Source organism: Pteropus vampyrus, unplaced genomic scaffold (assembly GCF_000151845.1).
Source record: "Pteropus vampyrus isolate Shadow unplaced genomic scaffold, Pvam_2.0 Scaffold244, whole genome shotgun sequence".
Lineage (NCBI taxonomy): Eukaryota > Metazoa > Chordata > Mammalia > Chiroptera > Pteropodidae > Pteropus > Pteropus vampyrus.
In genome coordinates, this window is record NW_011889025.1 from 929,952 (window position 1) to 956,872 (window position 26,921).

General features: G+C 38.5%; 1 protein-coding gene across 7 annotated transcripts in view; it reads left to right on the forward strand.

Annotated features, from left to right (window-relative positions):
* Positions 1–26,921, forward strand: part of TMEM164 (transmembrane protein 164) — a 187,979-nt gene that overhangs the window by 21,270 nt on the left and 139,788 nt on the right. Inside the window, exon 1 of one of the 7 annotated variants that reach the window (XM_023520003.1) lies at positions 21,219–21,328. The exons of the other annotated variants lie outside the window; for them this stretch is intronic. The gene's annotated coding sequence lies outside the window, so the exon portion shown is untranslated. Of the gene's footprint in view, positions 1–21,218; positions 21,329–26,921 lie in introns of those variants that run through there. 7 annotated transcript variants of the gene reach the window in all.

The window sequence follows — 26,921 nt, forward strand, 5'->3', positions numbered from 1 at the left end:
GGGGACAGAAAGGGGAAACCCTGATAGGTGGGCTATGATGATAGTAATGCTTGGCACATAGTAAGTGCTGCACAAATGTAGCCCTTTGCTCACCAGTCTCAGGTTAAAGCCCTTGGGATACTCATCACTTATGGGCTGTTAAGTCAGTTTGCCCAGCAGTGTTGCCATATTGCAAGACTTAAAAAGTAGCTAAAGAACAGGATGTTCTTGGGTGGCATCAAAACCCAAGAACATCCTGTTCTTTAGCTACCAATCCTGCGCCACAAGCTGATTTTACCTTATTCTCACCTGGGTCTGGGTAGGCTCATGTGACTCTGTGTTGTGACCACGAATATGCTGCCTTTCAGAAAAAGAGTGAATGCAATGAGGCCTCACAGTGGCAGTAGTCTTGTGGGATTTTTTGAAATATCGCTCAGTCATTCCACAAAATGACACCAGCATTTTATTTGATTACATTGCAAACACTAACTTGGACACCTGCTGGTTTGCTGATTTTCAGTCTTCTCTTCACATGATTATTTATGTTCCCATTCTCATTTCGACCTCTGGTCTCAGAAGGAGAATTGAAATCCATAGCTTCACATGTGTAGTGCCCACTTTCCTCCTTCATTTCAGGAACTAGCCCCCTTTATTTATTTTTCTTCTAGCTTGGTGTATAGGGCTTTGGAGTCAGACAGATCTGAGTTTGAAGCTAGTTTCTGTCACTCATGAGCTGTGTGCCTTTAAGCAGGTTACTTAGTCATTGCCACTCTATTTCTCATTTGTAAAATAGGGCTAAGAATTCCATCTACCTCATCAGGTTATGGAGAGAATTAAATAAGTTAACATCTGTGAAGCGGTGAGAAAAGTGTGCAGTATAGAGTAGGTGTTAAAAAATATCTTCCCCCTTCTCCCAAGAAATGGAGTCAGTTACAAAAGCCTTTTCTTCTAGCACCTCATGGAAACTCTCCTGGCATTAGTCTACCCGAAGGGGCTGAGGTTTGCCTTTAGATGGTGACCAGTAGATGTCAGTAACTCTGAAGTTTATCCTAACAGGAAGCTTGAAGTTGTTAACTTGCTGCCAGTTAAAAAGTTGATAAGCTTGGGGTGAAAATCTCCAGAGAAAGGGTGTGTGCTTCTGGTAATTGGTCTGTAGACAGCAGGGTATGTGGTAATGAGCTATATGTTGGGTATGGGAGTTCTGTGCCCGGCCTTAGGGAAAACATGGGTGAGTATCATTGGCTCCTGTGACATGAAGCTCCCTGACTTTTTACCCTTGAGATGGCTTGGTGTTTAATAGTTACAATCTTGGAGCTCTTGGTAATAGGCTATTAACTACTTCTTCACAATAAGGACAGCTTGCACTTATTTAGCTCTTACTTTGTACCAGGCCCTGGTCTAAGTGTTTTATATGTAGTAACTCATTTCATCCTCACAAGAATTCTAAAAGATAGGGCACAGAACAACTAAATAGTTTGCCAAAAGTCACCTAGCTAGTGATGGAGTTAGGCTTAGAAACTAGACAGGCTAACACCAGAGCCCAGGGGCTTAACCAGCTATCCTGTACAGTCTCTAGTTGTTTTTTTTTTTTTTAACTTACATGTTGCAATTTTTAGTTGCTGGTGTCTAGAAGTGCAATTGACTTTCGTTCATTAGTTTTGTATCCAGAAACCTCGCTAAATGCTTTGAAATTAATTATAATTAATTTATCTGAGGATTCTTTTGGGTTCTCTATGTTGGTAATGATAATCTGCAAATAATGAGACCTTTGTCTCTTCCTTTGCAACCATTGTAATTTTTTATATCTTTTCCTTGACTTATTGTTCTGGTTAAAATCTCTAATATGATATTTAATAGAAATGGCAATAGCGGGTACCCTTATCTTGTTCCCTGTCTTAAAAGGCAAGCTTTCAGTGTTTCACCTTTAAGTATGATGTTTGCTCTAGATTTTCTGGATGATATCCTTTATCAGACTATGAAAGTTCTATTCTGAGTTTGCTAAATTGTTTTTTTTTTTAATCATGAATGTATGTTGCATTTTATCAAAGGCTTTTCCTTCGTCTATTGAGATGACCACATTGCTTTTTTTCTTTAATCTTTCAATGTGACAAATTATTTTGATTGACTTTTAATATTAAACCCTACCTTGTATTCCTGGAATCAATTGCTTAGGTCACGATCCATTATCTTTCTTATTCCTGGATATGGGTTGCTAGTATTTGATTTGCTGTATTTATAGCTATGTTCATGAATGAATCTGGCTCTAGCTTTCCTTTTTCATACTCTCTCTGTCAGTTTTTTATGTTGTTTATGCTAGCTTCATTAAAAGGGTTGGATAGGGTTTCCTCTTTTTCTAAACTACAATAGTTTGCATGATATTGGAGTTGTTTCTTTTTTTATGTTTTCATATATTTTATTTTTTAAAACACTTATAGTTTTGCAAGTTAGCAGTAAAATATTGTCCTCAATATTATTTCTTGAATGCTTGCTAGAACCTGCTGGAAAATTTTGGACTACTGATTCAATTTCTTTAATGATAGGAATTTTCAAGTATTCTGTTTATTCTTTAATCAATGTTGGTAGTTTATGTTTTTCCAGAAATGTGACTATTTTGTCTAAATTTTCAAATTTAGTGGTTTAGAATTGGTAATAGCCTCCTAAGATCAAAACTGCTTAAAACACTCTAAAACTACAAAAATGCTAATTTGAAAACAGTGAACACCACATGCTCATTGCAGCATTATTTATGATAGCCAAGATATGGAAACAACCTAAGTGTCCATCCATGGATGAATTTATAAAGAATTCTTGCCATTTGAGACAACATGGATGAACCCCAAGGGCGTTATGCTAAGTGAAATAAGTCAGAGAAAGACAAATACTGTATGATCTCACTTATATATGTGGAAACAACAACAACAAAAACACCTAAGCTCATAGATATTGAGAACAATTGATGGTTGTCAGAGGTGGAGATTCGGGAAGGTGAAATGGGTGAACTGTTTCTGCTTTTGTTTATTTTTAGTTTAAAAAAAAAAGACTTTTTAAATTTCAAAAAAAAAGCTGCAGTTGTTAAAAAGATTTTTCATCCATAATATTACTTATTTTTTAGCAATCAGTCTCATCAGAAGTTCATAAGTTTTATTTATCTTTATAGCAAATTTGGGTTTTGTTGATCTTCTCTATAGTATGTTAGTTTTCTAATTTTTGCTTATTTAAAACATTGTTTTATCTTTCATATTCTGAGTTTTCTTGTTCTTTTTCTAACTTAATTTGTATGCTTAGCTTATTTATTTTCAGACTTTCTTATTTGACTCTAAGCATTAAAGGCTAATAATTTGTGCTTCCTATAGCTTTAGCTAGATCTCACAAATTTCTGTATGTAGTATTTTGTTATGTTGTTCATTTCCAAGTATTTTATAATTTCCATTTTGATTTCTTAAACCATGGACTGTTTAGAATGATTTTTAAAAATTCTAAACATTTCTTTAGTTATCCTTTTGTTATCAGTTTCTAACTTAATGATATTGTGATCAGAGAATGTGGTCTGTCTGCATGGTCTGTTTCTTTGAAATTTGTTGAGACTTGCATTGTGGCCCAGCATGACTCCAATGTCTTCTGGATCAACCTTGTTAATTTTGCTGCTCTTTGAAAGTCTTACCCAATTTTTGTCTGCTTACTCTTATCAATTATTGGGAGAGTTGTTAAAATTTACCACCACAAAGGTGGATTTATCTCTTTCTTTTTTTTAGTGCTGTCAACTTTTACTTTATATATTTTGAAGCTATGTTATTAGGTGTAGTAAGTTACTTTTTACATTTCTTTGTTACATCCATTTTTCAAATGTTCAATATAGGGGTTCCCATTGCAACTTAGCCTGTAGTTAGATTAATAAGGGTGACTTGGTGAAAACAAAAGCATCCCTCTAGGTGGCCTGGGTAAATTGGATTTTGAGCTCCAGGGAAGAAACTCATTTAAAATCAGAATTGCACCTTCCGGTTATAGAATTAAATTCTTAAAGCAATTTCACTTTGCCAAACAAAATTAACACCCTCATATCCTCAAATGCCAGAGGCTTTTGCCGTTATTAAAGGAGTTTTGAAAGCTGTATTCCTTTTGGGTTGGGTGAGTGGTGGGGAAGAAGAGCTTTGTTTCTCATGGGCCTTACTTATAGACATTGCTATTGGTTGGTCAGATAGGATTCAGACCCTTAGGCATTCTTTCTATTGCCTAGCATTTTCTGTGGAACCTGGCCCAAATCCTGTTAGCTCCCTGCTTTTTAGATTCAATGGCTGTAATTATGTGGATAGTCCTTATTCCCCTTTCACTTGACAGGTGTGAGGTGTGCAGAAATTAAGATAATAGTTGCATAGGGGTTCTAAATAATTCATCAGTTCCTCTGCTCACTCTGCAGAAAGAAAATAAAGTCTGTAGGAGACAAGTGTTCACAAGGACCAAGCAACAGAAACGATGGCAGTGACTACACCTTTTATTAGATTTCGAATAGAATCAGACTACATGAAGCTGGAAGTCATACAGAGAGACATATTACATTTGGTCACATTTGAGTGAGAATGGAACTTTTCAGCTTCAGAGCTTGAGCCTACATAGTACTGTGAAATCTCATTTTCAGGCTCTATCAAGGTAGCCCCAGATTCTGATTGTATTTCCTAAATAAATGCTCTGAGCTGGTCCTCTTCACTAGCACCTCCATCCCTCCCAGAGAGTTTCAAAGAAGGGGTCCAGGAGAGGCATTTAGGCCTCCCTAATTCTGACTGTCTTTTCCTTTAAATGCAGCAATACTCCTCTTTCTCCCTCTTCATTTTTTAAAATTAACTTTTTTTTTGGATTGTACAAACAACATATGATCATAAATTAAAAAATCGTAAAATTACCGTAATGTATAAAGAAAAAGTGGAAGTTTCTGGGAATCCATTTCTCTGTCCCCATTCTCTTTTTAAAAACCTGGGCTAATGTTAAAGAAGCTTTCCTTCCCACCCTCTGATTCTGCCTTCAAATTTGCTTTTCTCACAAAAGTGTAGTGCATAAGAAATTCCAGCCTAATTGGGGGTAGAGTAGAGGCTCTAAATTTTACAGAATATGGCTACGTGAAATCCAGGTCAGGGCTTGAAGGAACTAGATTTGGAGATACCAGTTAGTTATTCATTCTTATTTTAAAATGGATAAAGCTTATGCAGAGAATAAGATTTTAGGTTCCCACACCCTAATCCAGAGCTGTGTTTATGTGTGTTGGGGGGATGGGTAGATAAGAGGCACAGTACAAATTAGATCATTTTGGCGAAACTGCTTTGTAAACTGTAGCATGCCCTACAAATGTTACATTAGCATTGATGTTGGTGCTGACTCTGGAATGTGGTCTTGTGTGTTTGTCTAAACAGGATCAGCTAATGGGCCTTTGCAGAAGGAACTGGCAAAATGATATCTTGTGTCATTTATTACTTCTATTAACAATTCCAAAAGTTTATTTAATTGCTCTTATTAGTTTAATACACACCTCTTCAAAAGGGTGGAAAAGCAGAACTCAACCTTAGAGAAGAAAGAGTGAACAAGTGTAACTTATTACTGACATACATAGTTAAATAACCCAGCTGATGTAGGCAGTTGAAGAAGCTTATAAACATCACCTAGTACTGCCTTAAATACAGTGAAGTGGGTGACAGTTTTCTATATATTGTAAAGCTGGGTAATAATGCAAAAGATTGTTGTCATTATGACTAGAGAGATTGGCTGTCATCCAGCGGCTTAGTTGTGATATGCTTCCAGGCAGTTCCAAAGGAGTCCTATAAGTGCCTTTCCTGTACAGGTGCTAGAAAGTGCCACAGAAATACTGTCTCCTGATAACTGTAAAAGCTAGGTAGCTAAATGTGACAAGACATTTGTCAAAAAGATGGGAGATAATGACCAATTTTTGGTAGACAGATAGTTGCCTGCTGAAACAAAGCCTGTATTGAACTATTTTGGAGTGGGAAGAAGCATTGCTATGACAACAAATTACTTATATTTGATTTAGAAGAAGGAGAGCAGCACAACTTAATGGTTCAGAAACCTCGTGAGAACAATTGTTGGCACTGGGTATATGTTAAAATATAAAATGTTAAGTATGATCTGTTAAATAATTCAGTACCTCAGTGCATTCTGTATTTTCTCTCTCTTGAACCAATACAATACAATATAAATACATGCAAATTGTTCTGTTTTATACGGTGCCCCAAATGAAATTCATGGCTTTAATTTGCTGAGATCCCAAAAATGTCATGTGTTTAAAAGAAGGAAAAAAGAGAGAGACCTGTTTACCGTGTGTTTATTCTGTCCAGACCTGAATTTATGGTAATTTGGAGTTTCTCATTCTGTAGATGATTAATCTTCTTTGTGATGGGTGTTTTATTTGAAAGGAAACTACTCTTCAGACCATTTCCATCTTTTCACCATGTTCATGCCTGAGAGAATGAGTAAACAATAGTTTGTACAAACTGGTTATTTGCAGTGCATCTGGGAAAGTAGGCCTGAGGCGGGTGGTGGAGGCGGGTGGTGGAGGCGGGTGGTGAAGGCGTAGTGAACCTGGAGAAAGCCTGCGAATAGAGAGGCTTTCTCTTAGAGAGACAGCTGTTTTCCTTCCTAAAGATAAAATGAAACGAATTGCCCATATTTCCTGGAGATAGGTTTTAGGGTCTTCTCGACCAGGTTCTAAGGGTGGGTAAAAACATCTAGGGCTCCTTGGGTGCTCTTGAGATAGAAGCTTCAAATATTTTCTATTCTCTCCTTTTGTGCTTTTCCCTTTCCCTACTTCCTCTTTACCCAGTGTCGTGTCCCGTGTACTTCTAGAACAGGAAAGTATCAGACAGAGAAAAGCTTGGAAAATAGAGGACTGACTTCAAGAACACAGGAATACTATTCTAAACTTTTAAACTGCCGCTCCAGGCAGAAGTTACAAATTTGCATATGGTCTCTCCCTTTCTTTGCAAGGCAAACTTTAATTGGTCCTTACTATAGGGAGGAAGTTATTTCATGGAGTTTATTCAGAGGAGGAAGCTTGAGAACAATAACAAGCCAAATCTTAAGCTAACCTTCCCTTTTTAATGAAGAGTGGCCAAGAGTCATAGCTGTTGATGAATCACAGACTTTGTGTGGCATATAGTTTAAATTCCATCTTTTTAAATGATCCAGTGTTCTGTGTTCTACTACTGGGCATTATGCCAGATCATGCCCCACCCTCTTCTGAAACTTTTAGTGCTCCTTGTTACTTACAAAATAACATCTGAAGTTGTTAACCTGTTCCTTGTGGCCTTTTACAATATGGAAAGAGACCTTGTAGAAAAAGATTGCAGAAGGAACATACACTCATTATAGAAAATTTAGTAAATACAAGGGTTGCCAAACTTTTTCTGTAAAAAGCCAGATAGTAAATATTTTTGGTTTTGCAGGCCATATTGTCTCTGTCACTACTCAACTCTGCTATTATAGTACAAAATCAACCATGGACAATGACAATACAGAAATGAATGTGTATGTTTGTGTTCCTATAAAACTTTATATACAAATTAGTTAATGGGCCAGATTTGGTTTATGGGCTATAGTTTGCTGAGCCCTGGTATGGGGAATAAAATGTACCCATACTTTTGCTACCAAAATGTTAACATTTTTACTTATTTTCCTCCTTCTATTCACATTGTTTTACATGGTTATGACTATATATTGTATACTGTCAACTTTGTACCCTGATTTTTTTTCACTTAACATTCTCATAAACATTTTCCATGTCATTTAATACTTATCAGAAGCGTAATTCCTAATGGCTCTGTAACACTCTATCCTGTAACAGGTCATTTACCTAATAATTTCCTGTTTTCTTGGTTATAAATAACCTTACAAAAAACTTGCTTTGTGCATAAATCTTTGTATTTCAAATTATTTTGTAGGCCATTTACCTTAAAATGGAATTATCAAGTCAGAGGGTAAGAATGTTTTGAAGGAGCTTATAATTGCCTTTCCAAGAAGGTGATACCCATTTACATGCCTACCAGAAGTTCCACCTGTCCTTACTAACAGATATTCTCATTAAAGCAAAATCTTTTTAAAAATGGTATCTAATTTAATATGTAATTCTATGATTATCAGGGTGGTTGAAAAAAATTCAGATGGTTGTTGATTATTTGTCATATTTCTTCTTTAGTTCACTCTTCTCTAAAAGCATCCTGAGCCCTAATTCACTTTCCCTTTTGCTCATGCAGTTGTCTCCTTTCATCCTTTGAGTTCCTTGTGTTAAAATTCTCTCACTCCCTAGGGCCTGGTCCAGATCTCAGTTAACTTCCCTGTTTATGCAGTTTTCCCTTGGTCCTCCCATTCATCTGACCTCTCTGCCCTATAATATCCCTCTTCTGGCCTTTATTTTTTTTGTAGTTTTGTGTTTTGGGGGCTTTCTTCCAAGGTCAGTGGCACCCGAGTCTTGTTCATCTGTACTGGCTGCCAGAACCTACAGAGATCTTAGTATCTAGTGGTCTGACTAGTCTACTAGTGCTCTGCTGAAAAGTTCCTGAAGTTTGCTCCATGTGACTTAAAAAAAATGTGTCATTGTAGTTACCTGTGATTTTTACAGAGCTGGTTGGGATCACTGATAAGAATGCTTCGATGGCTACTTAACATGGGCAGTATCTCTATGTCCTATGCACTCCTTTTTATGAAATCTGGAGCCTCAAGTTTTCCAAGTGATGATAAACAATAATTTAACACACATTAGGCTACTCCTCGCTTGCATTTATAGTATGGCCTGGCCCTGTCCAGCAGAAGTTTCTGCGGTGATGAAAATATTGTATATCTGCTCTCTCCAAGATAGTAGCCACTAGCCACTTGTGGCTACTGTGTATTTGATAAGTGTTTATTGCAACTGAAGAACTGATTTTATTCATTTTATTTAATTTTAAATACTTTAAATAGCTACATGTAGGAGTGGATACCATATTGGACAGCGTAGGACCATATCAAATATTTAAAGGCACAGTCCCTGTTTTTATGGCTCAGAGAAGCTCAGTATTTATAGTAATCTGCAGTAACATCGACACTGTGGCTCCCTGGAATTTTGGAGAGGCAGTCCAGATTCTGGTAGAACCATGGAGAGAGAGGAAGCTGTGAGTTTTGTTCGAAATGGAAACTGCCTTCAGTGAGAGGTCTGTGCTGGGAGAAAAGGGAGTAGTGCTGGATTGGTACGGTGGAGGCAGATTGTGACAAGCTGGAATACCAAGAGGAAACATTTGGATTTGATACAGCTGGTAATAGGTAACCGTTAAAAATTCACAAGAAGAAATATGATGGATGAGAGCTTTGTTGCAAGGTCACCTCTGCCAGGGGCAGGCAATCTGCTGGGCAAGAATGTGTGTTATTGGCCCCTCCTTTATTGAATATGGTTGGGCAGTAGTGATTCACCAACTCCATCAAAATCTAGCCATATCAGAAAACACAAATGATTTATTTTTGCATTGGCTTCCAGTTATTGTGTGCCTTCCTGTGGTTCAGATACACGCCAGCATCGAGCCCTTAGTTGAGAGGTGGGAGACAATGACTGCCAATGTGAGGGGAGGCAGGCTGGTCCCTGTTGCTTAGTCACAGACAGAATTGCCCTCTGTGGCCCCCGTGCCTTGAAAGTTCATCTTGGATGGCTTTATGATTCCTCAGAAACTACCTGTGAGCCCACCCACTCTGTTCTCACTTGCCTGCTTCCTTTAAGAGCCAGTCGAAAATTTCTAATTGTTTTGTTAGAATATTTTTAATCTCATTGCCTCCCCTCCCATTTTCAATTAAGTTGAACATTTGTATTCTTTCTATCTACTCCTTACTGCCCCCACCCTACTCCTTATCACATTAGTTATATTTCTATAAGGCTCTTGTGACCTTAGCACATGGGCTTAATAATTAACTGTCATTATTCTAAATATTTGCCTCTGGGCTCATTTTGAGGAAAAAGAATAACACTACCAAAGGGACTCTCTCCCTTTCTTCACACTCCCCAACATGCCCAGCTACCTGAACTCCCAACCCCTAGGCTCAGGGAGACAGCCCAGCTCAGACAACCTCCCTTTGGGGAAGACACATTCTAGTTAAGTTATACCTAGAAGTCTTCAGAAACAATTAACTCAGGCAGAGCCTTCGGAGAGAGCTGACAGTTAAATCTACTCTACATGTGTCAGCATGACTTGAAATTGAGAACAGAATGCTCTTTCCACTTCATTCACAATTGAAAGGGGCCAGTTTTTGCGAGAAAAGGTGGCCTTGTGTGGGCCTCACCTTACCTCTTACTGTTGAGATACAGCTAGAATAACTGTGAGTAGCCCTTCTTTCTCTCGGCATAGTGAAGCAGCAGGGTTCCTCACTGTTACCTAATTAAAGGAAAAAGTTACTGTGTTGAGTTGTCATTGGGGGGAAGGAGGAAATTAAAAAAAAAAAAAAAAACTACCTTGAGCTGTACACTTAAGATTTTTGCAAAAATCAATGATCTTTTATGGTTTCTATCCTTACAGAGTTGGTTTAGTTTAAGGGTTAAGAGCATGGATTCTTGCAACACACATTTACTGTGGATGTACTATCTGCCAATAATTCTGCTATGTACCAGACTCAGACACTAGTGGATTAAAATTTTGGTTCTGCCTGTTGTTAGCTATTTGAGCTTGGGTGAGTTTTTTTGAACTTCAGTTGACATGTCTATAAAATGGAATAGTAATTCATAGTTGTGAGGATTACAGTGTCTGTACAGTACAGTTCCTGGGACCTAGTAAGGACTCAATAAAAGGTAGCTGTTATTATTAAAGCAGTCCATTTATGTTTGTAATAATCTCAAGATTGAGCCTGTTGATCCAGTGTCCTTTTTTCCTCATCCCTTAGCATGCTTGCTTTTGCCTTCCTTAAAGCTGCATATCCTCAGAGTAAGAGACATTGGGTGTGACAGATTTAATAAAGATTTAATAATTTGATGGAAAGAGGGTTCCTAGATACCGGATGACTGAGGAAAGCTCTAGAGCTGCCTTTGCTAAGGTAATTGTCACCTGTCTGAGAGGTTCCTGTTCTGTCTAAAAAGGGGGAGGATTGATGACAGTGCCTCCCCCTAGCTTTTTCAAGAATAATTTCCTGGGAAAATGGCACCTCTGCTTTCTGTAGTTGAGTGGATGAGTGAGTGGGTGGGTGGGTGGAGAATATGACTTTTGAGTCAGGAGAACCTTGTGTTCCATACTTGGGGGTCATGGTCTCTTTACCTTGTTTTGGATACTCTGTGTGGCCTGGCTTTAAGAAAAGCTTTTCGGTTGGTCTCTTAATATTAAGAAATAACATTGGAAATCAGTTATTATATCACTTTCCACAGAAAACTAACTAACTTTTGCTTAGGAGAGTTGTGTTCTAGGGATTCAGTGGGTCTGAATTTTGACTTTCTGTACCACCTGGGCCAGAATTTCTGAGAGTGATACATGTGGTGTTTGGATTGAGGGGTTAGGGTTGGCTCAGAGAGTGAGAGTTGTATAGCAGTGACATTGAAATCCCTGTGAGCAAGGCCGAGGGGGTTTCCATGTCCACTGCCCTAACAGGGGACCCTAGTAAACAAAAAAAGGCTGGGTTAATGCAAACGGCTTGGAGAGATTATTCATAGATATCAAAATTAAATGTTAAGAGAACTTCCCTATAAGAGCCACCAATGCTCTCTCCTTCAAATTTACTCATCTCTGTTGCTTTTTCTTTTATAAGAAGGAGAAGAAATATACTCTTTAAAAAGTTGCTTGTGATACAAACCTAGATGTTAAATCCTACTTTAGTGCAGAGGGGCAGCTTCCCTCTTTATTCTAAGGAATTCCATGGAGAGTCTCTTGAAAAAAATCCTTTGGTAATGTGAATTATAGCCTTCACATTTCTTGTTTGTTAAATCTTGCTTTTAATATATTGGATTTGCTTCAAGTAGTTTACCCATTTTTCAGGTTACATCCTCCTTTTAGTGAAACAACTTGGTATGTTCCTTTTATAAAACACCCAGGGAAATGGAACTAGTTTCATGGTCTTCCTTGATATAGATCCCCAGGGTCCTCAGGGCTGTAGCAGCAACTCTGTTCAGTTAGTATTCGGGCTCCCAGAAGCTTTTCCCTATGTTATTTTAAGGAGTTGTATACAATCACTTTTCATGGTGAGAGAATACAGGGTAATATAACTTAAAAAAAAAACTGAATAAGGAGAGAGAAAAAAATGGAGTAGATGACAGAGGCTCTGTTCATCCCTCTGGTGACAAATCAATGTTGTGACAGAAATAAGAAGTAAACGGCAAGGAAAATTGCCTGGGATCTAGATGAACAAGCCCTACAACTAGGGAGAGAAATAAGAAATTACCCTGCAACGGGAGGAGGTAGGGTGGGGCGAGGACGCAGGGCTGCCTGGTCCGGAGCAGCTGAGTGGGACAGAGGCCGTGGCAGCAGCAGCTGCAGATGCCTCTTAAAGGGGCTGTGTCTGCAAACAGACTTTTGCAGTGGCGGACCTGCTCGTTCCGAGCACCGGCACCAGGTCGGCAGCACAAAGGGCAACAGGGACTTAAAGGGATTCACTGAGTTTTCAGAATGAGGGCTCGAGTCGAGACTAGCTCTGTACAGAAGTGCCGGAGGTGTCCATTGTTCCTCTTTTGAGCCCTCCCAGTGCGCGGACTCAGTGCCACTATAGCTGAGATGTCATCAAAGTGGATGACAGAGGTTGCTTTGCCCAGAGGATTCCCTGACTCTGCCTCCCCCAACTTGGGCCCCACCCAAGCCACATCTAGGTGTGTCCTCTGCGAGTCAGGTGCTCATTGCTGAGCAGCGCCTAGACTCACACTGGAGGCAGCTGGCCTCAGTTTCTGGTGTGGCCTTTTGAGGCAACTATAAGCACAGCATCTATGGATTGCTTGCTGAATCTGAACAGGTGGCTCCAGAGAGGCACAGGCTGGGACTAAATTTGGCCTGCAGCTGAACCCCTCTCAGGACTGTGCCACTGGACACCTACTACGCAAAGCTATGCTAATAAGACTGGGAGATTAGGAGCTTTGCTTAGTATATAGAAGCAGACATAGAAAGGCAGCTAAAATGGAAAGACAAAGAAGCAGAAACTATATGAGAGAGTAGAACAGAGACCCATTAAACCCAGAAATAATGGAGTCAAGCAGAGTTCAAAACACTGGTTGTAAAGATGCTCAGTGAACTCAGGGGAAGTGTAGATGAATTCAGAGAGAACTTCAACAAAGAGATGAAAAAGCATAAAATGGAAATAGAAATTGTAAACGAGAACCTGTCAAAAATGAAGAACACATCTGAGATGAAAAGTATATTAAATGGAATAAACAGAGTGAATAAAGAAGAAGATCGAATGACCTATATAGAGGATGGGGAAGCCAAGGAGACTCAATCAGAATGGCAAGAAAAAAGAAGCCAAGAATATAATAATAATTTAAGGAGCCTATGGGACACTATTAAATGTAAAGATATACATGTCTAGGGGTACCGGAAGGAAAACAAGACGTTGAAGAGCTATTTGAAGAAATAATGATGGAAAACTTCCCTCACTTGGTGAAGGAAATAGACATAAAACCCCAAGAAGCTCAGAGAGTCCCCAAAACCAAGAACTCAAAGAGGCCCACATCAAGACACATCATAATTAAAATGCCAAAGTTTAAATACAAGGAGAGAATCTTAAAAGCAGCAAGAGAAAAAGCAGTTGGTTACCTACAAGTGAGCACCCATAAGACTGGCAGCTGATTTCTCAAAAGAAGCTATGCAGGACAGAAGAGCTTGACACAAAATATTTGACGTGGCCAAGAATACTTTCTCCAGCAAAGCTATCATTTAGAGTTGAAGGACAGATAAAGAGCTTCCCAGGCAAGAATAGGCAAAAGGAATTTATCAACACCAAGCCAGTATTATAGGAAATGTTGGAGAGACTTCTTTAAGAAGAAAAACCATGTTTCAAAAACATGAATAAAGAATGGTAGTAACTACATTCCTATCAACAAATACCTCAAATGGAAAAGAATTAAGTGCTCCAACCAAAAGATCAGTGGCTGAATGGATAAGAAAATAAGACCCCTACATATGCTGCCTACAAAAGACTCACTTCAGATTAAAAGACACCCACAGACTAAAAGGAAGGGGATGGAAAAAGATACTGCCTTCACGGACCTAGAGAGTATTATACTGAATGAAGTAAGTCAGCTAGAAAAAGACAAATACCATATGATTTCACTACATGCAAAATCTAAAGAACAAAATAAACAATAACAACAAAAACAGAAACAAAGTCATATATACAGAGAATATTTTGAGGGCTACTAGATGGGAGGGGCGTTCGGGGAAAAAGGGCAAAGGGATTAAGAAGTACAAATGGATAGTTACAAAATAGTCATGAGATATGAATTGTGGCATAAGTAAAATATTCAACAATGTTGTAATAAATATCTAAGGGGAAGATGGGTACTACATTTAGTGGGGTGATCACTTTGCGACTTATGTGGATCTCTGATCACTGCTATAGAACTGAAACCGGTATATTACTGTATGCCAACTATAATTGAGAAAGAACTCATTGTCTTGTACAATATAGATACAAGCAACTAATTGTTATATTTCAATAAAGCCAAAGAAAATTAAAAAAAATAAAACCGAACGAACTCTTTGCTTACTTCCTTCTGCTGGCCTTTGCCATCACCTGTTTCACTGAACCTCCTTTCCCCTATGCTCACCCACCCTCTGAGGTTACCTACTGCTTGGGCTCAAGTTCTGAGGTTTAGTGACCACTAACAACTTGGCCTCTGAGGCTAGAGGACACACCTGAAACTTGATATTTGGGTCCTAACGTTTAGCTCAATTTAAAGAGATGCCACTGTTAAATGTTATTATTTTTTCCTGGATCCGTATTGTGAAGTTTGACTCTGACCCTTTGGATAAAATCCCTTGACGAGCAACATATTAAATGGGAAATAATTTCTGTGAAACAAAATCCATTTAATAGTATTACAGTAGTCTTCCCTTATCTGTGATTTTTCTTTCCATGTTTTCAGTTAGGTGTGATTAACCTTGGTTTAAACATATTAAATGGAAAGTTCTAGAAATAAATGATAAGTTTTAAATCACACACCATTCTGAGTAGTGTGATGAAATATCATGCCATCCCACTCTGTCCTGCCCAGGACTTGAATCATCCCTTTATCCAGCATATCCACACAGTATACACTACCCACTCATTAGTCACTTAGTAGCTGTCTGGGTTATCAGATCGACTGTTGCGGTACCATAGTGCTTATTTTCAGGTAACCCTTATAGTAGCCTAACACTACATCACAATGACTGTGTCATTCATCTCATTTCATCTCATCATGTAGGAATATCTCAGATCACAAGAAGAAGGGTGAGTACAGTACAAAATATTCCAAGAGAGAGAGAGAGAGACCGTATTCACATAACTTTTATTACAGTTTATTGTTATAATTGTTCTATTTTATTATTGAAGTTGTTAATCTCTTACTGTGCCTACTTTATAAGTTAAACTTTATCATAGGTATGTATGTATAGGAAAAATAACTTAGTATATAAAGGGTTTGGTACTATCTGAGGTTTTCAGACATTCACTGGGGATTCTTGAAATGTATCCCTCATAAAAAAGGGGGGAACTACTGTACCTTGTATATAAGTAACAAACACAAACGACTCACATCTCCTCATCTCTTCTAGCCATACAGCCAGAATGGGAAAGTAGATTTTTGTTTGTTTGTTTGTTTCTTTGGTTTTGATTTTACTTAAAGTGAATTCTCAGATCAGACACACTTCTGTTTGTACAGAAGTCCCAAATATATTTGTTGCAAATTGATCTAATAAGCCACTTTGGTTGTCTACAGTTATTAGATTCTATTTTGGTGGGTGTCATTGATCTTCAGTAGTTAGAGGTAGGTGAGGGCTACAGGTTTCCTCCTCACAACCTGTATATTGCAGTGAAAACAGTTCAGATTAAGTTCTACCACACATTTAGTAATAATCAGGCACAAAATACAGCCTGATCTGTATACCCAGAGGTAATCCATCCCTTATTCTTTCCATTCACTATCTTGTGTGAAAGGTTCACTGGAGGTAGATGTGACAACATTCTAGTGGTATGATTCAGCTTACCTTCCAATCAAAGGGCACATCTGAATCTTCCATTAAGAGTCCGAACATAAGGTTTGTTTGATTTGCTAGCCTAAGGTGTCATTCCAAAGGGGTGAAGGGCTTTGGGCCAACCAGTCTTATTCATGCATGGATGAGGGTACCTGAATAATATTGCTAACTGATTCATGTATCTTGAACACGAAGAAATTCCCCAGTGAAATATTTATAGTATTCATTGTTCTAATAAAAATTAACAAACCATTTGAGTGTGTTTTTTTCCATTAAAAATTAAAGTATATCTTAGATATAGGAAAATTCACCTTTTTTTAGGATTCAGTTCCGAGTTTTGACAAGTATATACACCATAATCAAAATAGTGCTTCAGTCACCCCACTCCCACAAAATAATTGCCCCACAACTTGCTTGTGGGCTTTTAAAAAGAGACCCAGACAACTTTATTGAGATATAATTCATACCGTACAATTCACTCATTTAAAGTATATAATTCATTGGTTTTTGGTATGTTACATTAATTTTTAAAATTGTCAAATATATATAACAAAATTTGCCATTTTAACCATTTTTAAGTGTACGATTCAGTGGCACTAATTATATTCACAATGTTCTGCAACCGTCACCACTATCTACTTCCAAAACTTTTTTATTACCCCAAACAGAAATTCTGTATCCATTAAGCATTAAGCAATAACTCCCTATTTCCCCCTCTCCTAACCCCTGGTAACCGCTGTTCTTCTTTCTATTTCTATGAATCTGCATTTCTAAGTACCTCATATAAGTGGAACCATAACAATATTTGTCCTTTTGTGTCTGGCTTATTTTACTTAGCATGATGTTTTCAAGGTTCATCCATGTAGTAGCATGTATCAGTACTTTATTTTTTTTTTATGACAATATACCAGATTTCATTTATCCAGTCATCTGTCCATGGACATTTGGATTGGTTCCCTTTGGCTATTGTGAATAATACTGCGAGGAACATTGGCTTACAAGTAAAATATCTCTTTGAATCTCTGTTTTCAGTTCTTTGGGGGTATATACTTAGGAGTAGAATTGCCATGTCATATGATAGTTATATGTTTAAATATTGGAGAAACCACCAAACCACCAAACTTTTTTCACAGCAGCTGAGCTATTTTATATTCCCACCAGTAATGTAAAAGGGTTCTAATTTCCCCACGTCTTCTCCAGTACTTATTTTCCATTTTTGAAATTGTAGCCATCCTAGTAGATGTGAAATGGTATCTCATTGTGGTTTTGTTTTGCATTTCTCTGATGGCTAATAATGTTGAGCACCTTTTTATGTCCTCATTGGCCATTTTCATATCTTCTTTAGAGAAATGTCTGTTCGTGTTCTTTGCTCATTTTTGAAAAACTAGGTTGTTTGTCTTTTTGTTATTGAGTTCTTGATTGCGGGCTTTGATTAGAGATTTCGGTTGCTAATTAATCATCCCTGGTGTGTATATTCTCAATTAGGGTCCTTCAGATGTTAATAGTGGTATGCCGGTAAATGTTTAAAGCACTGCTTTATAACATTTGTCATTTCCCATGGCACATTTCAATCTATCAATCTGTCCTCACTAAAGTAACAAAAAGAGTTGGGGAGGGATGAGCACAATCAACTCTTGCTAGCCAGTGCTTTGGGCTTCTTCCAGCACGTACTGAATGTTAACTAACTGCCCTACAGTGGAGAATAAAACTAATGCACACACATGTATCAAAGTGTCTCTGATGAAAGTAAATTGGAGACATTATAACTAAAAGTAAATGAAAATGATTTTTAATTGCAGCACTTTGGCTTCTCCATCGAAAGTAAGAATAGGTACCTTTTGTTGCACACATCATCTGCTAGACATGTTCCAGGTGTTTCATACATATCAGTAAATAGAGGAGGAAACAAAACAAGTAAGTAGTAGTCTGAGACTTGAACCTGGACTCCAGAGCCCCTACCTTTGACCTCTACCACACTGCCTTCTATCTCATCCATGGGATTTACTTCCTGAGTGCCAACTATAGAGTTAACGATTTTCTTTTAATCCCAGAGACCCTTATTTGTTAATTTCTTCCCTCCTGCCTCTTTAAAACCTATACAAATGGGAAGTGAAAACCAAAGCTGTGATGGTACCACCTATTGATAAACTATAGGAGGTTAAAAATATCATTTTCTTGATTGCAAAGACAACACATTTTTTGGAAGAAAAATTTAAGCAAGTCAGAAGTGGCAAACATAGAAAGTGAAAATCTCCCGTAATCCCACCTACCAGAGATAATCATTATTAACAGCTAGCATTTATTCTTTCAGATCTTTTTCTTTACATAATTTTTACAAAAATGGGATGATTCCTTATAGCCTGATTTTGTTTTTGTTTGACAGTATAGTTGGATGCCAATGCATATAGCACTACTTCGTTCCTTTTAACAGCTACATAATATCATTTCTGTGCAGGAAGATTTTGAAGGGCTGTTTTGAAGAAGGGATGATAGGTGGCACCTGGGACAAAAAGGGTGATAACCAACTGTTGGGTACCAAAACAGCACCATTCTGTCCTCTCCCCTCTCCAGAGCTACCATAACTTACTTACCTGGAATGATAAAATAAAAATCAATTAATGTTAAGAGTTACACGAAAAGTCTTAAACTAAGCTACTCAGGGATAATTGTGAGATAATGTCAAAATCTTTCACATTTCTTTAGGGCTTTGCAGTTCTGGTCTTTGAAACCCTGTTTGGACTCTCTTCAACTCCAGTAGGCCCTGCTCTGAGTTTGAGAAACATTCTTTACAAGGCAGTGCAACCTTTTAATTTCTCTTCATCTGTTACTCACTTTGTGAGATTGCCACCACCAGGTTCTCAATGGTTGTCAGTGTTTTTTCTTTGTTTTCTCCTCTGTCTAGGCACTTGTCACTAGCAAATCTATCGATTTTGTCAGGGATAGCATTTATTGTTGTTGCAACTGGGAATTGATAGGGAAAGATAGATTGTGTAGGGGAAGATTTAGTTGAGAAGAAGTACAGGTATCTGACAGTCATTATGAAGAGGCTGCCAAAGTAGCATTCTTTACTCTCCTGCATGTATCGCTCCACAGAATAAAATAATCCAAGAATGATAAGCTCTCAGTTGCCATCTGTAGGTTTGTGATGTCGCTTGTCTTGTTCTAGTTAACATTAAACAATGACCTCACATGACACTTGAAGAAATTTTGAAGATAAGATGATCATAGGGTGTAAAGCAAACTGACTGCCTTCTAAGAGATGAGCTAAAGGCCAGTGCTGTCAGTTTATCAGGATTTGTCTATCTCCTGCTCTCCTCTCCTTTCTTTTTTATCTTAGGGAGTTGGCACTATGGTGTCTTCCCCTGTAATACAACATATTTGCATTCTTTTACCAGGTTAAAGAAGTTAGTTTAGTAGGAGTGGAGGGCTAGAGGTTTTTGTTGGGGTCAGATGCTATCTTTTTTCTTATTTAAGAAAATAAGAGTATGGATGTTTGAAGCTCATGAGTGGACATGTCATTATCTTTCAAATTACATGCTAAGCGTCAGTCCTATACATATATTTTACTATGCCTTCTGGTCCACATCTCCTTTGAAGGCAAACCACTCCCTACCAGTTATGCTAGGAGGTAACAGCCATGAACTATGCCATAGACCTTGCCTTCATGGCTTGGGTTGATTGGATGAAAGTGGCCACCTGTCCTCAAAACATAACATCTATCACCTGGCCAGTACTGTGGGCTTAACAAGATGAGCTGCGTCATTTGTATTCCTCTCCTAGGAAATTAGAATTGAGAAGGTGAGAGAATAAGGCTGTTAGTGACAGGGACAAGAGCCAAAAGATGATGGGGAGAGGAGCAGTCATGTCAGGCCATGTCTAAACTGCTGTTATGAGGAGACAGAAACCTTGAATAAACAGAGGAAGCTAGTAAGAGAGGAACAGACAGGCCCTGAGAGAGATGAGCTATTCCCCATACCCACCTTGAACTCAAAATGACCTTCCAGTTCTCCTGAGGGCGAGCTTTATCCTGCACTAAGATTCTCATGATATACCTGTTTTCTTACCACAGACCTCCCTTTTCTTGAGCCAGCTTGAGTAGGACTCTGTTTTCTTGCAATAAAAAAAAAAAACCTGTTGGTGAGGATGTAAAGAAATTGGAACTCTGGTATACTTGATGGGAATACTTGAAGCTGCTGTGGAGAACAGTTTGGAGACTCCTCAAAAAGTTAAAAACAGAACTACCGTATTATCCAGCAATTCCGCTTCTGAGTATTTATCCAAAAGAATTGAAATCAGGGTCTTGATTAGATATTGGCACTCCGATATTCATTGCAGCACTTCACCATAGATGTAGAAACAACCTAAGTGTTCATCGATGGATGAATGGATAAAGAAAACATATATACATACAAGAGAATATTATTCAGCTTTAAAAAGGAGGAAATTCTGCCATATGCTATGACATAGATGGACCTTGACATATGCTAAGTGAAATAAGCCAGTTACAGAGGACAAATACTGCATGATTCTACTGATAAGAGGTATTTATATAGTCAAACTCAGAATGTAGAATGGCAATTACAAGGGGCTGGGAGAGAAGGGTTATCAGGGATTGGCAAACTGCTAATCAATGGGCATAAAAGTTTCAATTGTACAAGATAAGTTCTAGAGATCTGCTGTACAATATTGTGCTATAGTTAACAATACTGTATTGTTTACTTAATCTTTTGTTAAGAGGGTAGATCTCAAATGTTCTTATGACAATAAAATAAATTCTCAGACAAGATCTATCCCCTACCTTTACAATTTTAGACTTTTGGGCTGAATTGACAACATTAAGTGCTGAATTAGGAACAGTGGAAAAACACAGATACCTGATTATTTCTCTCAAGCTCAGTGCTGACGTTGTGGACTTTAAATCTGTGTTCCTGGCAAACAGTGAGAATGAAAAGAGGCAGGGATCCTGACTGTTCATTTATCACCTCACAGCTCTCAACCAACAGGGGGCTGTCTTTATCCTATTTAACCTCTCAGTAGAATATTTGCCTTTCATTTATTCCCCTTTCCAGTCAACTCTTGATTATTCACGCAATAGAAGAAAGCATTAATGTGAATAATAGAAGACTACCCCACCTTGGCCTCTCTTCCCTGCCACAGCAGCACTGAGTTCCAGAAATGGAAACCAACTAGCAGGAAAGGTAAGGAGGCTGAAAAAAGTTGGGGCAGGGCTGAGCAAATTACAATGTTTCTTCTCCCACCTTTATACCTTCTTTCTAAATGGACCCATTCGAGTTCCTTTTCTGGTGTCAGTAGGAGATTGCTGGAAAGGCAATGCCATCTGCCTGATTAAAGTAAAAATGTGGAATTTTTAAAAACTAAAATGTAGTTGGGGGCAAGTTAACTAGGATGCTGTGTTTTTCTCTCTCATCTGTTTTACCGTCTGTCAGTGTTCACATATCAGAGCCACCCAGCTTTCTGATTGGCAATTATTATTCTCAGGTCAGGATTTGGGACTTGGCTAGCTAAAATATGTACAGTGGGATTTCTCAAAGTTTGATTCTGTTTTTTTAAAGGCTAAAACAAAGGCTGTTTTATTTTCCGTATGGTGTGTGGGTAGCAGCTGTTTGACAGATTCTCTTTGGCTGCTCCGCCATCTTGACTGGAACCTCCTCAAAGTTTGGTTCTTGAGCCACTCACATCAGAATCATCTTGGTTACTTATTTAAAATGCTGATTTCTGGGCCCTAGCTCAGACCTATGGAGTCTGATTATGGGGGAGGGGAATCGACCTGGGAACGCGAATTTTAATCCACCCCTCCCCAGGTGATATTTATACACACTCAACTTTGAGAATGACTGCTCCATAATGACTACCTGATGAGATTTGAAGGGTGTTTCTGGGAAATTACCAACACTTCTATTTCCCTCACTATTAGTGAGTGGGTGAGGAAGTTGGGGCATTCCAGGTGTCAGATGGTGTTTTACTGAGTGCAGATAGATAGGAATTCTCTATTGAAAGGAAAGTGAAGAAAAATGGAGATCCCACCATGCAAAAGTAGATGACACTTAACATTTAAATATTTGTTGAATTACTGCCCGGGTAATTGAGAGTTGTTTGGGCATGGACACAGGAAGATTGTGTGTTAGTTACAGACTTGGTTTGCATCCATGTTTCTTTCTAAAGAGACCACCCTCTTCTTCATTTCTGCATTGTCTTTATTTAGAGTGAAAATATTCAGTCATCTCCAACATATTTGGGGTTTTATGGTAATTTAAATATATAAATAGGCACTACATGATGCCGCTCAATTGTGGTATGTAAATATAACCCTACTAATCAAAATGAGAATATTGTGTTTAAGACAGTGGTTATAGTGTTCAGTCTATTTTTCAAACACTGGCTCTGTGGAATAAAGCGAGGTCCTGTTGTATTTCGTTGCTTGCCAGGCATTCCCCAACAACTGTTGAATGGGTTTTGTTCCAAACGTTTCTTTGGAAGTCTGTTTAGAATTCAGATTGAATTTTCCCATGGACACAATATTCTTGGGAATCAGGTTCCCAGACCAGCTGGCAAAAGTCTATTGAATCTGAAGTGGAATGAAACTATAGTCTCTTAGCCCCTGACAGCATTCCTAATAGTGTATTTATGGGGGAGGGAGGGTTTCAGACTTGTGATCCTCGGCACACATCCCAGTTTTACTCTCTGAGTAGAATTATAGAGATTTATTGTTGGAGGGGACAATTCAAACTCTTTCACATGACTTCTTAGGCCTTGCTTAGTGATCTTGCTTCTGTACAGCTCTTCAGCATAATTTCTTACCATGTTTCCCTGGGCACTCCACATTATCCAGGCAAAAGGAGCTACTTTGAGTTTCCTGAACATGTCTTTATAACCTCTGGGCCATTGAAGTCTTTACCCATGCTCTTCTCTTGTGGGGAATCTCTTGCCCCCTGCCTGCTGTCCACTTGCTGGCTCTGTTACAGGCTCTCAAAACTCTGATCATAGTTTTTATTATAGTGAGATTTGCATGTTTTATGTAATTTTCATTCCTGTCAGACTGAGTGCTCCACAAAAGCAAAGGCCATGTTTGTGTTACTCGCTGTGATATCCCCAGCACTTCGCATAGTGTCTGGTGTGTAGTAGGTTCTTAATAACTGTATGGAAAGTGAATGAATGATTTAGTCCAAGGATTCTCAACCTTGTTGTAGCTGCTATACACACAATGGATGGTCTTCGCATCCTCAATAGACTAAGCTGAGGGTTGCATCAATAAGAAGATAATTTTGCTCTCTGACTCAAGAAAGCACAAAGGAATGCAAGTGAGGAAGTGGATTGTCAGTGAGATAATGTACAAATGAATATATATGCAGGTAATTTGTGAACTTCAGTACTTTGTTATTCGTTATAAATCACTTGTGTCACCTCTCACTGATGAGATATACCTCTGGGGGTGCTAAACCATGCTGAAAAGCACCAATCTGGTTCAACCCTTTTTTATAGATGTGGGCTCCAAGATTTAGAGAGGGCAAGGTTTTTTTTGTTTTTGTTTTTGTTTTTGTTTTTGTTTTTGCCTAAGTCCATACTTTAGTTATCAGATGTTCTGGGATTAGAACCTAGGCTTCTGACTCTCAGGCCATGTATTTTATTCCAGAGATATACCTTAAATAAATAAAGTCTGCATGCATTGAAACAGCTTATCCTTCTGTGGATATTTGAGGAAGTCTCAAATCACTTGACCTGGGTCACTGCTGGTGATGGACTGGGAAAAACAGAAGGGCAAAGTAATGTTTAAAGTACATATTATAATTTAGGATTAGTTCATTAATGCTGGGCCTGCAGGAGAGCTAAGGGAGTATAGCTTACCCAAGGCACTGTTTACAGAATTGAGATTTAACATAGCTTTTCATTATTCTAAGATTCTACATCTGTAGAGAGTGTAGAACATGATTGAATGTTCAGTGGATATTTCTTGATTATGCGATTTGCTGAAGTCACTCTGCTGGTGTGATTCTTTTATACCATCAAACATTTAATTGGTAAGCATGTAGTTTGATAAGTGACGTTGTTATTATTATTATTAGTTTTATGTAGTTCCTACAGAGCTGGGAGGAGCCTTTAGGCCATTTGGTTTGGGGCCCCGCCTTAGCTATTAAAAATTACGTTATCTTAAATACCTGTTGCTTAATGTTATTTGCACTTCTTGTTTTGGCTCCTGTGGGTTTCTTCTGCTCAGAATAGAGTCTACCATAAGACTGAATTAAAGGACACAGCATAATGGGTCACCTAATAAAGTTCAAAGGCATCTAGGAGAAAGGATGATTTGTAGGCCCCTGGAGAGGAAGGGAAAGCAGTGCTTTTGCAGGCGTAAGCCTGTGACCCAAAGTTGGATTCTTGTGGAAAATATGTGGCTGGCTGGAGAGGAAAGCATAGCTCATTATTTCACCTGTCTTCCAGTAGAACACACTCCAGGAGTCCCATATCAGGCTGTTTTTTTCTCTCTGTGGTGAAGGAAAAAGCAGGTGGCTAATTAAAAATATTATAAGCCCAAAAGCCAACCTCAAAGGCTTAGGAGAGCCAAGCATCCTTCTCCTAGGCTACTCAAAATCCTCAGAGACTGGTGGGCCAGGGAAATCACCATTCGTTGAGTTCCTTTAAGAAAAGGTAATGTATGGCTTTGTATTCCCTCAAACTGCCAGTAGTTGGCTCCAATGCAGTTTTGCTTGTATGCCCCTTCTTTAATGTCACTGTGAATAAATTCTCAGCTGTCTGTTTGGACTGAGGGAAATAGAATGAGCCTAGAGGGCTATTCTTAAAGTCATGTATTTCCTTCCCACTCCCCCTGTGACTACCAAACCACCAAATTCTGGGCCATTTGTATCTGCCTTAATTTCTCCTCATAAGGCGTGGCAAAAATATTTTGCTTCTAGGTACAACGCAAAGCTTTCTGGAGTGAACCAAATGTGTAAAATGTAATTTGAAGCAGTTTTCAGAAAAGAGCCCCTTTTGGTACAGAAAGGCCCATTTTTCTCTTTTCTTCTTTCTTTTTCCATTAATGCCTCATCACCTTTTGTTCAATGTTAGCTCATCACAGGCTGAATTTTCCTTTTGATGTCTGCTTTCCAGAATAGCCCCTGCCTGAGAAAAAGGACAAAAGGCCAAGTCCATGACCTTCAATTTTCAGCGTCCTCAGCCCTTTCATCCACTTCAGTGCTTCCCTGGTTGGGAACAGAACTTGAACTCCAGGGTCAGAGCACATAAGGAAGAAGAGCACTTTCTAAAAATCCAAGTACATCCAGATTTAATGTTTCGTTGTCATTCTGCTTTGTTATACATACAGTCAGGTAGAGGTGGAAAGCGAGAAGGCTTGGGGGGAAAACTGGTTTGTAACCTCTGCAAGAGCAGACATTCCCATTTTTTTACCCTAGATGTTAAATTAGGAAAAAAGTGTGTTTTTTAAGGATTTAATTTGCTAATTCAGGGTTGCTTTCCATCTTTAGGGCATCTGTGTCAAGGTGCCCAGTTTGGAAGGTGGAGCTAGGAGTGCGATATGCTGACATCCAGATGCTCTCTCAGATACCATACCTTCATTCTCTAATTTTCTGTCTATTTTTCCGTGTCTGCTTTTAGACCTCTACTTTTTCTCTTCTGCTTCCATTGGTTTCAAATTGCAGAGTCCTATCTCTCTATGTTCCCAGCTTGTTGTCTTGGTTACAGACTTCTTTGGCCTGCCTTTTTTTGAGGGAAATATACTGCTTAAAGAAGAGTCCCTAAAAATAGGGACTGAGCACTCTTTCTCTAAGGATACCGGGGGTATTCAGCAGTAGGTAGAAGTGTGGTTTTCGAACCTGACTGTACACTGAAATTGCCTGGGACACTCTAAAATATTATTGCCCAAGCCCCAGGCTCAACAAGTTGAATCAGGATCTTGAGGAATGGGCCCCGGGTATTAGTATTTTATTTTGAATAAACTGCCTAGGTTATTCTAATGTGTGTTCAGCATTTAAAATCATTAACTTTTAGCAGCAAACAGCTGGATTCTGGGCTGATTGAGACAGGTGAGATAAAAGTGATCAACTTTTCTGTACCTTAGTTTTTCCTGCCTGGAAGATGGGACCAGTAAAGCTTGAAGAGTTAAAGAGGCCCACTGTCACTGCCCTGTCATTACTGTCACATACAAAAGACAGACACCTTCTCTTCAAAAGTATCCAATTATCTAGCTGAGTTGATGTCTGGGCTGTAATAGTGGCTTGAAGCAGTCTGAGGGATTAAAATAAATCCAGTTGCTTGAAGAAAAAGCTTATCTGTGGGGAGGAACAGCAGTTTCACTTTTCCTAGTACAGTCTGGACAGAGCTTTTTGGGTTTTTGAACCCAGCTTCTAGCTGATTCCATTCTCATACTCTAGGTGGTTAGCAGAGTTAGGGAACATATTTTAATTCTTTGTGAAATTCCACTTTTATCGTGTTCTTTTTTTTTCTATCATGAAAGCAACACACACTTATGACTCAAACCTGAAACATTATAGGTATATGACACATAATAAACAAAAGTTCCCTAGAAGTCTATCTCCTAGAGATAACCACTGTAAGCATGTTTTTCCTTCAGATTTTATGTTTGATTGGTTGTTGTTTTAAAACTCAAACAATTTGAAAGGAATAGAATAGCATGTATGATTCCCTCCAACCCCTGACTCCTACTACACTATTTCTTCTCTCCAGAAACAAACCACTATTATCAGTTTCTTGGAAATCTTGAGAGACATTCTATGCATAAACTAGGCTTGACTATTTTAA